The sequence below is a fragment of the Orcinus orca genome, chromosome 7, assembly GCF_937001465.1.
Source record: "Orcinus orca chromosome 7, mOrcOrc1.1, whole genome shotgun sequence".
Classification (NCBI taxonomy): Eukaryota; Metazoa; Chordata; class Mammalia; order Artiodactyla; family Delphinidae; genus Orcinus; species Orcinus orca.
In genome coordinates this window covers 100,383,790-100,399,502 of record NC_064565.1, presented here as the reverse complement: position 1 = coordinate 100,399,502, position 15,713 = coordinate 100,383,790, and positions in this window count along the sequence as shown.

Sequence of the window (15,713 nt, the reverse complement as noted above, 5' to 3'; positions counted from 1 at the left end):
AATACTGTACCTCAATCACATTTCAATAATATAAATAAATAAAATTTCACCCCTTAAAAAAAAATGTTTGGCGACTAGGGCGTTTAGAGGCCTCAGAATCTGATTCTGTGTCCATTTAGAAATAGATTCATTAGGTCCTGGGTAGATGGTGACCCAATTGCAGGAAGCTCATTGCTTCACCTGACAGTCCTTCCCACCTTAGAAAAATCTGAATCAGAAGTTTCAACTCAAGGAACTAGGTGAGGAGTGTTAGTGGAGGAAGTAGGGAGGATGGCCATGGTCCAGAGAGATCAGGCCATCTGAAGGTGTTCATGACCAAATAAACAATGAAAGAAGCACTGGGGGAGACAAAGATTTCAGCCACTGAGCTGGCTGGAGGAGCTCTGGTCAGATTCAATGCATCTGAAGGAGGTGCCTGGCACACGATTCCGAGCTGTGCAATCAAACCCTGAGCTGGCTGCGTTGTTGGAACCAGAGAATGTGGGGTGGGCAGTCATGATGGCCTGCCATCAATGGTCAGCAAGACCTAAGGAAAACAGAAAGAAAAGAGGGAAGAAAGGAAGGAAGGGAAGAGGAGATCATGCTGTGTCCCAATCTCTGAGTATTCTAAGTGGTAGCTGGGGCAGTTTTTGGTTTCTAATTTATTTTTCCACCATGATTTCTTATTTATCCTCCCACCTCTCAGGTACACAGCAGGTTTTGTGTTTGCTGCTTCTGGAGAATTATTATAGACCCACTGAAGAGACTTGGGTTTGATGACAGGGAAAAAGACCTTGCAGACAAATGTGGAGAGAGAGAAAGGGATTGACTTGCCTGCAATGGGATTCTTTAGGGCAGGGAGTAGCTGGGTAAAAGTCAGGTCTGGGGGCAGCTCCTGGTAATGTGTGAAGGGGTGGGAGGATCTTGGAGAAACAATCGAGGGTTGCACAGGGTGATGTGTCTTCAGCCTGACATTCACAGCCCTACCAGGAGTTCCCTCCATGGCCCCAAGCACAGAATGAAAGTAGCAGAAAGGAGGGCATGAAGGCAGCACAATGGCACAACAGTAGACATCTCTGCCACGAGAGAGTGGACAGCCCACTGAGGCCCACGGGTGCCTCTTCAAGAAGTGGGTCCTGTGTGAGATTCTAAAAACTCAGCCCTGTCTTCGAATGAGAGTTGGAGGTGAAAAATAAGATTGAATTCCTGACACCCCAGGGTAAGAATTGAATTTAATTTATGGGAAATAGACATACAATATTACTTTCACACTTGAGCCCATGGATTGAGGTTGGAACCCCCAGTAGGGTATAATGAAGCAGGTTTGCAACCAATGAAAATCTTCCATCTGGGGCCATGCTGAGTCACCAGGAGCATAGTTTACTTGGCTGTTGCAGAAAGGCCATGTTATACCATGGACAGAGAGTGTCAAATACCACAAACACTAATTAACACCATCCCTTCTTTGCCCCTTGCAACCTGCCTACATCGATCAGGCCACTGATGACCCCTCATCCACCAGCTGGCCCTCAGGACCACCAACAGTGCCTGATCTTCTCCTCTAAGGTCCAGCCTAGGGCTCTCTTTCAAAAAACCCATGTTTTGCTATATGGGGTCAGCAAAAGAAACTTCAACTTGCCTCATTTGGAAACTCCTGATCAGGGTGAGGAGAACCCATTAGGGAGAATTAGGAAGGATATTCAGAGGGTTAGAATATAGACATGGACCTTATGCTTCTGTCATGTACTCTGTCAGTATATCTTTTGAATATTTGACCCACTCTATTTTTACCAGAAACATCTTTTTGCTGATACTTCTACCCTGGGCCCTGCAGGAAGTTAAAGAGAATAAAGGAGATCCATCCTAAAGTCCCCCCATGGATGGTGGTTAAGGAGTTGGTGGGTAATTTCGCAGATGGGGTCATCCCTCAGCTAGTCTCCAGGGATGAAGCTCCAAAGTAAATCTGTTTGTTTTGTTTTCAGGGGATATAGTATACAGGCAAGAGACTTATTAAATTATCCCTTAAAATTGTCAATCACTACTTTATTCTCAAAATCTCAGTTTTCCTTTCCCTCAAGTTTCATTGCTGTTATTTTCCCTCTTAATCCTTTGAAGGTCAACAGTAATCTGGGTCCGAGGGAGAGCAAAGCAGAACATCACCCCATGGTCTATGGCTGAGTGGAAGGAATCCTGGGTTAGCGGTCTTAAGGCCTGGACTCTGGAGTCTGCTCTACCACTAAACTAATCTCTGCCTAGGTAAAGTGAGAAGCCCTAACTCAGGTCACCCCTGTGTTTCCACCCACTGCTGATATTCTGTGCTTCTACAGTTGCACATAGAACACCACTCTTGGTGTGAAGCCTGGCCTCTTGGTTTAAGGGGACCCACACCCCTCCACGGAGTCCTGCTCAGGTCAAGAGAAACAGTAGACTCCAACAAAAGGGACCCACAGGCAGCAGGTGTTCACTTACCTATATCAAGAACAACACTTTTTACATAGGATATGGTCAGTCACATTTGCAGAATAGATTTTTCTAGACCCATGTTTCCTGTGAGAAGGGTTTAATTTTCCTAGTGGGGTGAAGGAACAATCCCTAATTCCCAAAGTAAACCCTTAGTGAAACATGATCTGGGCCCAGCACAAAGCCATCATAAGGCCCAAACCAGAAGAGGCTTAAAGATGAAAATGAAAGAAAATTATACCAACAAAAATATAAATCTCTTACTACTATTTATGTCTGTCATAAAGATTCCACTGATTGTCATAACATCATATGCGCTCAAGAGAGCAAATACCACAAGAGCCAAAATCCATGATTTCTCCCAACCACCGAGCGCCAGCTGTAAACCAAGACACCCTGGTTCAGCATTACTGCTCCTCATAGGCAGCTATTCCCAGGTTGTATTTGAATTTGGACCAGAAGTCTGAGCACAGTAAGCATGCTGCTGGTGGGTTTGTTTGGCTCCCATTCAGATTCCAAGCCATGGACTCTTCCCGAAAATACAAACGTTATTGTGATTGGACTTAGCAAGTCTAATTTTCAGTTTTCTGTTATAGAGGGAAGGATTCTGATTTAAACCTTGAACTGCCAAAGGTCAGGGGTTTTGTGTTGTATTTGTTTATCTCCAAGAAGTAGCCCAGTGCATACCCCATGATAAATGTTCAATAACTTACGTGAATTCATGAATGTTGGTGGTATATGCTGTCCTCTCTCTGCCCCCACCCTTGCAACACACATACACACACTGTCCTCTACCTAGCTGGGGCCTGGCTTTGATATGTATTCAAAGCAAAGGACAAAATGGCAGCCTCACACACGTACACACAATGAGGCTGGTGTATTGCAATGCCCTGCCCACCACCTTCCCCAGGAATGGAGCTTTTCTCCTTCAGTGAAGGGAGAAAGGGCTTTGCAAAACTCATCTCACTTTCCTCTTTGTCTTTCTCCTTGGTAAGACTTGAACTCTGGAAATCTTCTCAATGGGACCATCCTTAACGCTAAAAGCCCTAAGGTAAGGGACAAAAGCATGACAGCTTAAGATCTATGGCAGACCCTGTCCTAAGGGAAAAGAATCAAAGAGAATAAGAGGGACATTTTCAAAGAGTCCATGCTGTTCAGCCCAGCTCACATGATTTGGGACAGAATACTAGTCAGATGGGGAAGCATTTTGCTGGAGAATCCCCTGTGTGGCTCCTCTCAGGAGCCCAGCATGGCAGATTAACTGTACGAGGTGCCAGCTGCTGGAGAGTTGAGAGAAAAATTCTACCAGTGTATGAACTTTAGCAGAGGTTCTCAGCATCCTAAAAGAGATAATTGCTGTGAGTCTTACCAAAACCTTGGATTCCAAGAGGCCTATACAGTGGCAGACAGACTTCTAAAATAAGTTGGCCATATGTTCCAGTTTGCCTAGGACAGTTCCTGTTATGCTTACTGTCCTAGGGTCTTATCCTGTTTTAACATTTGTTTTGGATTTTTCATCTTCCAACGTAGTGTCATCATTAATAGTTGCCTTAAAATAAGGCATAAGGGTTTGCTTGAATTCTGTTATGGACTTCCATCTTCCTTTGTGGTCATGTATAGTGTGTGTGAAACACATTTTAATATATGATTACATGGACTATGGAAAGGGAGAAAAGATACCTTTAGAGTAGAGGCCCCTGGCCTCTACTAGTTAATCAAGCTATCAAGGTTAATCTCACCAGTGATGTCATGTTGATAGCATGTGTCCTTGTATGATGTGATGCGAAGGGCACACCGTCTCTGTGGTCTTCCTCCCCAAAACCCATAACCCCAGGTTAATCATGAGAAATACATCAGACAAACTCAAATTGAGGGACATTCTACAAAGTAATTGGTCCTAAAACTCTGAAGGAAAGACAGAGAAATCGGCATAGATCAGAAATTAAGAGATATAACAAAATGTAATGTGGTATTCTAGCTGGGTTCCTGGCATAGAAGAAAGACATTAGTAGAAAAAACTAGTAAAACCTTAATAATGTATAGAGTTCAGTTAATAGTAATGTTTGTTTCATATGTGACAAATGTACCACAATTATGTAAGATATTAACAATGAGACAAACTGAGTGAGGGTTATAGGAGAACTGTACTATCTTTGCAACTTTTCCATAAATCTAAAACTATTCTAAAATAAAAACTTTATTAAACATAACAGCGGTAGTGGACGTTTTTAGAACTATTTTAATATACACACAGAAAAATCCCACTACAAATTTTTGTGACAAAGCTGACATTTAATACAAAACAATAGTTTAACATGGCAGAACATGCATTTACTCTTTGCTATTCCTCATAAGTCAAATTTTAGAAGTATTTAATCTGTTAGGGAATTACTTAGTAAATCAACTTAAGGGCCTTTAGGTGTTTTGTGAGCGAGCTCTCTTAATTTTGTTTGTCTTTGACTCAAAATATATCGAAAGTGTTTTATTAAAGTATTCAACGTGTAGAAAGCCAAAATATCAGCATTTGGAGTTTTTACTGAATTTTAGTTTTTGACGACAAAGATTTCAAATGCGAAGACATTGAAATGCATCCCATTAAAATAAAGGGGACACTGAACAAATTGTGAGTGAGAGAGAGAAAGAGAGAGAAGATATTTTCATAAGATGAAATACATGGCACACACTTATACTAAAAATGTATTTTTTGTTTATCTAAAATTCAAATTTAGCTGGGACTCCTGTGTTTTTACCTGCCTAATCTGGCAACTCTAATCATAGAAGTCTGGCTTCCAGCCCAGCCTCATTTATTCAACACATTTCTGTTAGCCTGGCTCTGTGTTAGGTACTGGGATAAAAAAATTAAAAGACATGAATATATCATTGAGAGATTCCCTCACATTAAGTCCCTGATAACTTACTGTGTGATCTTGAAGAAGACACTTCACTTCTCTGAAATCCATTTCTTCATTTATAACATGAGATTATTGCAATCCTAGGCTGATTCACGCACAAAATGGAGCTCTGAGCATAAAGGAATTTTGGAAAAGTCTGAGTTGTTAGAAAACCTATGTTTTAATTACTTCACCAAGCATCTTTGGCAACACTGAAACTAGGGCAGATTTGTGGGCCAAGTCCGCTACGTGTGTCCTAATGCATCCAATATTCTGGCCATATTTCCCTGCTCTAAAGAGCCAGCCTCCTCTCCCATCTCCTCCCCATCTTGTCAAAGCTACTCCTCTAGTCTGAACCATATCCCTGGAAAGAGACAAGGAGATTCAAAGCCAGCAGCTGCAGCGAACAGTTGGACCCACAGAGACAACTTCTCCTTTGTGTCAGCACGGTTCTCTGATGGGGAGAATTATGGGAAACAAGCAGTCGGAAAACTTTTCTAAGTACCCACCCAGAGACCCCTGAACTATGTGCTCCACACAGCTCAGGAGTCTGCTGAACACTTGAGTGAGTTTGCCAATGCTGAAATGCCCCCATCAGTCATTTTATCTAGGGGTCAAGTGGGCCTGTGACTAAGCATTCCAGAGACTGCAGAGGAAAGCCTATTCTGCAATGTCCCTAGGGAGGGAGAGACCCATGCAATTCTCATCACCTCTTCCAGCTCCTCCGCAACCACCACGAAGCCAAAGAAGTCCTAGTTAGAGGTTAGAAGCTGTAAACATTCTACTAGTAAAGACATCAAAGTCTAGTTAGAGAGGTAGAACCCATGCAATGCTACCTTATATTGGGTTTTTTTTATTACTATTTTTATGCAGCAAGTGGCAAGTCCATCATTGTCTTCACTTAGAAATCTAAGAGACGATTATGATAGAAAAAAAAATTTTGTTAAGACAAGATGCTGAACAGATTAAAGGATGCTGTTAGCCTTGATTTTTCTTGTTCTGGGTAGAAAATCTTTATTCAAATGAGTTCTTGGACTGAACAAAGCTAGAGAGGTTGTTCTACTCAAAAGTTATTAAAGTTGACAAAAGTATTCATCAGCTATGCATTTCGAACATGGAATGAAAACCATTGACAATTATTTCAGCATGAAGTATAAAAGGATGTGACTTCCAGTCTCTGGAGATCTGGTAGCCATTCTCCAGCAACTCTTTACCCAGAATCTGATGAAGACCCTCGATCAGGGTCCAAGGGAATTCACTGCCAAGGTCAGGAGGGATTTCTCTATGTCCAGATCCTGCTACAGAGGAACCTTCTCTGTCACAATCATAGCTCTCCTGTCCCCTGCAGTGGACACTAGGACTTGACTTTCTTCCATGGGGACCCTAGTTTCTCAGTCTTTGCTGATGTGATTTCTCAGCGCTCGTTAGAGTACCAAGATTTATTTCCGTTGACTTCTATATAAAGTTTTCTTCACTGAAATACTTGCTAAGATGCTCCATTAATTTGAGAATGGCTTTTGTCTGATGCCTGGGCCTCCCATGCTCCCAAGTTCAGATCTCTGCCTTACATCTGTGCTTTTGGTGAGAAGCAGGGAAAGGCAGGTGGGTTGTCCACCGTCCTTTTGCTATCTTCCATATACATAAATGAAACTCTCTCTCTCTCTCTCTCCCTCTCCCCCTCCTTCTACGACCTCTATTATCATGTTGAAATAAAACAACTGGACTGATTTTCAGCAAATTCAGGGTGCACATTTGGGATAGTCTGCTGAAATACAAGCTTTGGCCAGGAACATAAAATATGCTTTGGAAGGCCCTGGGGAAATTGGAAGATATTGGGCAGTCATCCTCAGAGCATGTCCAAAGGCTGCAAATAATTAATAGAGGGATTAAGAAGATATGAACAGAAAAAAACAATATTTTCAAACGTGAGTCCCCAAATAAAAAGACATAGCACAGATGTTGATTTACCTATTAGAACGACTGCTCACAGCCCTGGGAGGCATGTGTGTGTGTGTGTGTGTGTGTGTGTGTGTGTGTGTTTGTAATATTTACTGTCCACCATGTGCTAGGCATTATATGAACTGTGTTATATGAATTATATTCAACATACACCTAAGCTAGTTATATTATTATCAGGTTTATTTTACAGATGGGAAAAAAGGTCCAGAGAAGGTAAATAAGTATATGAACCTGGAGCAAGTTCCTTAAGTGGAAAGCTAAAATTTTAAACTCTGACTCTTTTATGGTCACTTTTTGAAGTTTGTACTAAAAAAAGCAACAAGATGATCCCTTTATGCAACTCCTCTGCAAGCCTGTTGAACGCTGCCCTGGTGGCAGTGCTAACTAGTCTCTGCATACATGCTGCAGTCTGTGTTAGCAACTTTCTCTTATCTGTGCTGTCTACTCAGCCAGGAGCACTGGCAGACATTGGAGCAGAAGCCTGTCCTATCAGCTGTCATCTGACCTGTAGGGAGAAACATTCCAAATACAAGGTGGAAGCAATTTTAGCAGGATGTAAGGAGGAACTTTCCTCCCTGGAGGTTTGAGTGACATCAGAATGGATAAGCAAGGGAATCATATCATCTACTTTCCAGGGGAAGTTTAAAAATAGCAGCAGACTCTTAGTGTTGGAATGGTGGTAACAGTATATCTGGGCCATGTCTGTATGTGATGCCAAAGTAGCTATTGTAATGCATGAATGCAGGAAGTAAATGCAGTTTATGTCAATACTGCACAAAGTCAAAGCAATTTGACAATTGTCAGCGTGACTGGTAAATCTTGACAGCAGGTAACTTGCATGCTAATCTGAATCATAGAGCTCTAATTGTTCAGGTTAGTTGTCGAGCATGATCAAACCAAATGCAACACTGCTAAGTTGCTGTTCCACGTTGCCCTAGGCAGTGGAAAGAACTTGGCGCCATTGTACTCATTCATTCATTGATTAGGCATCTACTACTTTCTAGACTTGATGGTTTGCACTGGAGTCACAGGATGAATAAGATGTGTTTCTCTTCATCATCATCAAGAAGCTCATAGCCCAGTGGTCTGGGCTCTAGTCCCAGCTGTAAATATGAATAGCTTCATGCTCTGTTCAAATGACCTGACCTCTTTCTGGGCCTGACTCCTAATCTGTAACATGAGGAAAGTAGACTGAGACCCTTGCCTGGGATGGGTACCAGCTTATGCAGCTATGTACTATTGATGTCAACTGTTCAACTAATATTTGCTAGCATCTTCCATGTACCAGGCACTGTGTTTTGCAGACATAACATGACAAGGATGCCATCCCTTCGAGAAGCAGGAGGGAAGAACATTGAGGCTGGAGAAAAAAATACCATGAGGTGCAATGTTACATTACAGGGTTTAACATGAGTCATAAGGGGGTGGGAGAGTCAGGGAATAGTCTCCCTGGCAGAAAGCTTGGTGGTGTCCTAGAGATTAAGGAGGAGCTAATCAATAGATTAAGGGAATAGGAGAAGGAATTCCAGGCACAGAGTGGATCAGGAGGCAAGAGGGAGGATAGTTGTTTTAGGGGATTATAATTAGTCTAATGTGAATTGAGGGTAAGGGGGGAGGGGCAGAGGGGAGATGGGCTGGGGTAGAGCGACAAAAGGAAAGGAGAAGGGAGAAGAAAGGAGGGGAGAGAAGAGGAAAGGGGAGGGGAAGGGAGAGGAAGGGAGGGGAAAGAGAATATGGGAATATGGAAAGGGTGAGAGGCAAAACAGAAGGAAAAATTAGGGACCAGATTATCAAGACCTTTGTCCCCCATGTTTGGGAGTTTGGACTTGAACTTGAGGCAATCAGAAGTCACAGAGGGTCTTAAGCAGCAGAATTCTGAGGTTAGAAGGGAGCTTTACAGTACAGTATGTAGAATACATATTGGAAGGGAATCAGAAGGAGCAGTCCCGAGGTTGATGGCCTATTTGGGGCCTAATGAAAAGGATTTCCTTTCCTCCTCTCCTCTCTTCCCCTTCCCTGCACTCCCCTCCCAACCCCCCTCTCTTCCTTTGGGTGTTGGGGAGGCCATGGTAGCTTCACAGGCAGGAAGGAGTGCAGTATGAGTGCTTCATGGTTCTGAAACCAACAGAGGTGGTTTTGTGACTGTATAAGGAGCTGGTGACATCCATTCATGCTGAAATTCCTTGCTGTCAAGACCAAGCTCCAGTCCATAAGAAGGCAGGGACTGCCTGGAAGTGAATCATCATGGTATCATCACAGATGATACCAGATTCTAAGAATCTAAACTATGTGGGTTAACTGAGCACCCTTGACAATTGAGCTGTTTCTCTTCTTTCCTTGTGCAGTTTTGGCCCAGAAGAAGGTGCCAGGTTTGGTCATATCCATCCTCAAACCCTGTAAAACAGTCATGCGTGGCCCTCAGAGCCCCCCGCAACCCTGCAACTCTAAGCATAAAGGATTGAGCTAAAAACACAGTCGAGGTAGTTTCAGCACAAGACAAGTAGAACCAAGGGGAAACTGAACACCAGAGGCTTTACTTGAATAAATAAGGGGGGGTCCCATTATATAATCCCCCCACATAAGTAGGAAAATGCAGTACCAAATAATTCAAAAAACAAATACAAGAGGTGAATATCAGCAGGACTGAGATTTGGCATGAAGTGATGGTTAAGAGTGAAGGACTTGGAGCCAGGATCCCTGGGCTGGAATTCCAATTTCACCACTGTGAGCTACACAACTGGGGCAAGTCAGGTCACCTCTCCATGACTCAGTTTCCTCATCTGTAAAATGGGGATAATAATAGTACCAACCTCACTGGCTTGCAGTGAGACTTAAACGAGTTAATACTTGTACTTCAAAACAGCTCCTGGCATATAACAGGTGTTATAGAAGTGCCTGTTAAATAAAAATAAAGAAAATCACCACTCCCTTAAGAAATAAGTGGTGCAAGGATTCCTGGTGGAGAGGATGAGGGGTTCAATGACATTTTTAGGTCCTGGGGACCTAAAAATAGAGAACAACTTGTGCCCAGGGGACATATTAGTGGTGACCCAGCAGACAGGGTTTGATGGTGTCTCTCTATTATGTCTTTGTAATAAAGAATCTGAACAAAGAATCAAGGGAAGAGGGTTTCTTTTAAGTTTCAGGCTGAAATTAAATCTGTTTAAGTTAGCAAATAGGGAATGAAATTTCTAAAAATAAGCTTGAGTGGAAAAAAAAATGTCAGAGACCCAGGGTTGGGCAGTTAAGAGAAGAAAAAGTGGAATGAAAATAACTCTGCACCCCTATGTAACCCCACACAAACAACGTCATTCAGACAGAGGATAAGTCTGCACCTGCATCCACCTTTCAGAAGATAAGGATCTCTCTTAAGCTTGATCCAACCTAACCAGCATATCTCTGGCTTAGAACCTCCATGCTGCAGGGAGAGGAGTAGGTCCACACTGTCCTCCTGGTTCCACTCTGTTGTTCTTCCTATGTAAGACTGACTCCCCTGGCTGAGTTCCCTGAGATCTGAAGCTAGGTCTGGCCCGGCAGGAAACACCAGCTCTTAGTTCGGGTTTGCTGGCTACTGGAAGAGTGTGTCTTGCCTGGACCATCCTTTTCTCTCTCTCTGAGCATTTTCCCTTTGCTTCAGGATTCTTGAATCCCTCATTATACCATTGTTCTTTGGGACTCACAGTCTTTGGTCTTTTCTTGAGAAACCAGAGAGACAGTTGCAAGTTTTCGGTAATCAGTTCTCCTTGCAACATTGTCCAGGTTATTGAATAGCCTGTTTTGGGGGGTCCTTGACCTCACTACCCCAAACCATTTGCATGATGAGTAGAGATAGTTGGGCATCAAGGGAGAGGGTATAGGAGAGAAAAAATCAGAGGCTGTAAATCAGCCCCAACCCCATCAAACCTGATGGTCCTACCACTCACACAGAGATGCACACAGACATACATATACACTCTCTTCCCTCATTTTCTGGGTGTAGAAACTTAGACAAGTGCATGTCACTGTCATCAGCTTTGTTTTATGGGTCTTTGTTTTAGTGATCTTTGAAGTGATCTCCAACTGTTTTATAGATCTTTGAAGTGACGAGAAAATAGTTTCTGAACTAAACATAGTTTCTTAGATGAATACAATGATAAATTAATGACTAATCAATACATGAGTAGCACTTTATAGTTTATGACTGCTGTTCATGTCCAAGAACAATTAAAAAGCCCATCAAAGAGGAGGATATAAGACACATAATTAAGCAAGGGCTGTGTGAAGACAGGAATGTTAGGGATTGACATGCTAAGCTTTCTATCCAGTTCACAGAAAAGAGTCCCTGGCATTGTTTATCACAACTACTTAGTTCATGGTTGATGTACAATGTGTGATAATGGCAAATAAATACCAAGATTCTGACCACAGCCCTGAATAACACTACTGGCTTAAATAGACATTAGGCAAATATTTTATTTTCATTTTGTGCTTATTTATCTCTGAATTACACACACACACATGTACAGACACATACTATTTCTCATTTCAAATGATACTCTGGGGATTTCAGAGAGAAGTCTGTGTACTGTAAAAGGAGGGTCCCAGGACAAGTAAATAACCTAGTTTAAAATCTCAATTAGAAAAGAGCAAAATTCCAGGTGAAATTCAAATAAAAGAATTCCTGGCAGTAATGATTGTTATATACCAAAGTGAGTAAATGAAAGAGGCTGAGGATTCATTAAAAATCTTTTAAATTACTTTTAAATACTTTTTTTCCCTCACAGTTCTGTAATGAGTAGGATTCCACCCTGCCTGGAGGTTAGGAGATGGATAACATAAACTCTCAAAGTCTTTTAAACTTGAATTTAATTTTCCTATGCTTCTGTGAGCATCAAAACTGGAAACAGGGGTATAGCTGTTAAAAATGGGACTAATAATGGGGTAAAGACTCCATTGTTTATTGTGAGGAATAAATGAGAATAAAGCATCTTAGGATAATAACTGCTACATAGAAGCATTCAGTACATGTTAAGTCTTTAATAATTATGAAGGTGATGATAAACTGTACTTTTATTTCCTTTGTGCAGGAAATTTTTTATGTAGCCCAGGTAAGAACAAGTGCTAAGAGTTAAGAATGTGTTTTAAATGAGTTCCAGAAAACCATTCCTTTAGCTGATCCTATTTTCCTGAACCTCAACTAAAAGCCTTGAGAAAAATTGGGAGCCAAAATTTCTCCTACAGCAGAGTTGGTCCTCATCAGTCTATAAAATTAAACTGGGGCTTCCCTGGTGGCGCAGTGGTTGAGAGTCCGCCTGCCGATGCAGGGGACACGGGTTCGTGCCCTGGTCTGGGAAGATCCCACATGCCGCAGAGCGGCTGGGCCCGTGAGCCATGGCCGCTGAGCCTGCGCGTCCAGAGCCTGTGCTCCGCAATGGGAGAGGCCACAACAGTGAGAGGCCCGTGTAGCGAAAAAAAAAAAAAAAAAAAAAAATTAAACTGATTATTGACTTAAAACAGTGATAGGCATTTTAGATTTATGGTCAGTCTGTGAGCTCACTTACTAGATTTTTTCCCCCCATCTTAGGATATAATTTTGGTCATTCAATAGAAGAGCACAAAACCGAAAAGAAAACCAGAGGGGTCACGGGGGAGAAGGAGGGAAACCTAACTTGAAATGCTCATTTGTTAAGATAAAAAAGTCATTATTGTTCTGTCTGAAGGCAGGGATAGAGAGATGTGAGAAAGGAGAAAGGAATTGAAGCTTTAGGTGCAAAAAATATTTGCATAAAGGATTAGGTGAGAGACACTAGAAAGGCAAAAACCTACTAGTTCAGGACTTGCTAAGAAACAGGTTGAAGTGAGAGAGTGACATGGACATATATACACTACCAAATGTAAAATGGATAGCTAATGGGAAGCAGCCACATAGCACAGGGAGATCAACTCGGTGTTTTGTGACCACCTAGAGGGGTGGGATAGGGAGGGTGGGAGGGAGACGCAAGAGGGAGGAGATATGGGGATATATGTATACATATAGGTGATTCACTTTGTTATACAGCAGAAACTAACACAACATTGTAAAGCAATTATACTCCAATAAAGATGTTAAAAAAAAAGAAACAGGTTGGAGGGATTTGGGGAGCTATAATAGAGGTGGCAAACTGGCGGCTCATAGGCAGGGTTGAACAGCTATTACATGTACACACTGCTATATTTAAAATAACCAATAAAAGACCTACTGTAAAAAATTAATTAATTAATTTTTAAAAATAAAGCAAATGATGAAATGCCAAAAAAAATTAACTTTACTTTGTTTCTAACAATTAATAATTGGAGGAATTCACATCAAATTCTGGATTTCTGGTATCTTTTGAAAAACCAGAAGATGAGGCAGAGCATGTTCTGCCCTTCCCCAAAACAAATGTCTCTTTCAGTATGTGCTCCCCAGCTTGCTGTGGCCTGAATTCTACTTCTTTCTGAATTGCATGTAGCTGGCTTTGTTCCTTTTCATGGTTCCCTGTAAGCACTGTCCCCTGTATGCACTGAAGTTTACAACATTCAGTTAAAAGGCACTGAGAGCATGGGACAAGACTTCAAGAGTTGTTTGTGGAAGCATATGGTAAAGAAAGGAGATTTCCAAGTAAAGAGTTAGTCAACAATACTTCAAAAACACCTAGACTTAGGGGTCTTGAGGGCAGGCAACATCCATTTTTATCTTTATGTTCCATGACCTTGTAACTCACTGGGGCTTGTGGACACTTGTTAGAAAATGAGTAAATTATGTGGATATTGACAAACTGATTCTGAAGTTTATATGGAGAAGTAAAAGATCCAGAATAGGCAAGACAATATTGAAGGAGAAGAACAAAGTTGGAGGATTGACACTACCCAAATTCAAACTTACTCTCAAGCTGTAGTAATCAAGACAGTATGGTATTGGGGAAAGAACAGACAAATAGATCAATAGGATGGAATAGACATCCCAGAAACAGACCCACATAAATATAGTCAACTGATCTTTGACAAAAGAGCAAAGGCAATATGATGGAACAAAGATAGTCTTTTCACCAAATGGTGCTGGAAAACCTAGATATGTACATGCAAAACAAACAAACAAAAAAGAATGTGGACACAAACTTTACACTCTTCATAAAAATTAACTCAAAATGGGCCACAGAGCTAAACATAAAATGCAAAACTGTGAAACTCTTAGAATACAACATAGGAGAAAAATCTAGATGACCTTGGGTAAAGTGGTGACTTTTTTTTTAATCTATTTTTTAAATTTTATTTATTTTATTTATTTATTTTTGACTGAGTTAGGTCTTCGTTGCTGTGCACGGGCTTTTTCTAGTTGCGGCGAGAGGGGGCTACTCTTCGCTGTGGTGCTTGGGCTTCTCATTGCGGTGGCTTCTCTTGTTGCAGAGCACGGGCTCTAGGTGCGCAGGCTTTAGTAGCTGTGGCATGCGGGCTCAGTAGTTGTGGCTCGCAGGCTTAGTTGCTCCATGGCATGTGGGATCTTCCTGGACCAGGGTTCAAACCCGTGTCCCCAGCGTTGGCAGGTGGATTCTTAACCACTGCACCATCAGGGAAGCCCAAGGTGGTGACTTTTTAGATATAACACCACAGGTCTGGTCCATGAAAGAAATAATTGATAAACTGGACTTCATTAAAATTAAAAATGTTTCCTATGTGCATGACACTGTCAAGAAATGAGAGAAAAACCACATGCTGGGAGAAAATATTTGCAAAAGAATATCTGATAAAGGACTTTTATCCAAAATATACAAAGAACTCTTAAAGCTCAACAATAATAAAATGAACAACCAGATTAAAATTGGGCAAAAACCTGAACAAACAACTCACCAAAGAAGATATGTAGATGGCAGATAAGCATATAAAAAGATTTTCAACATAGTATGTCATTAGGGAATTAAAAAAAAAAAAAAAAAAGACAGAGAGAGAGAGATACCACTCCACACTTATTAGAATGGCCAAACTCCTGAACGCTGACAACACCAAATTCTGGTGAGGATGTGGAGCATAAGAAACTCTCATTTCTTGTTGGTAGGAATGCAAACTGGTACAGCCGCTTTTGTAGACAATTTGGCAGAATCTTACAAAACTAAACATACTCTTACCATACAATCCAGCAATCATACTCCTTATTTACCCAAAAAAGGTGAAAACTTATATCCACACAAAAATTTGCATATGGATGATTATAGCAGCTTTATTTATGATCTCCAAAACTTAGAAGGAACCAAGATGTCCTTCAGCAGGTAAATGGATAACCTGCGGAACATTCAGATGTGGAATATTATTCAGTGGTAAAAATAAATGAGCTATCAAGCCATGAGAAGACATGGAGGAAACATAACTACATATTACTAAGTGAAAGAAGTCAATCTAAAAGTAAAACATACTGTATAATTTCAACTATAT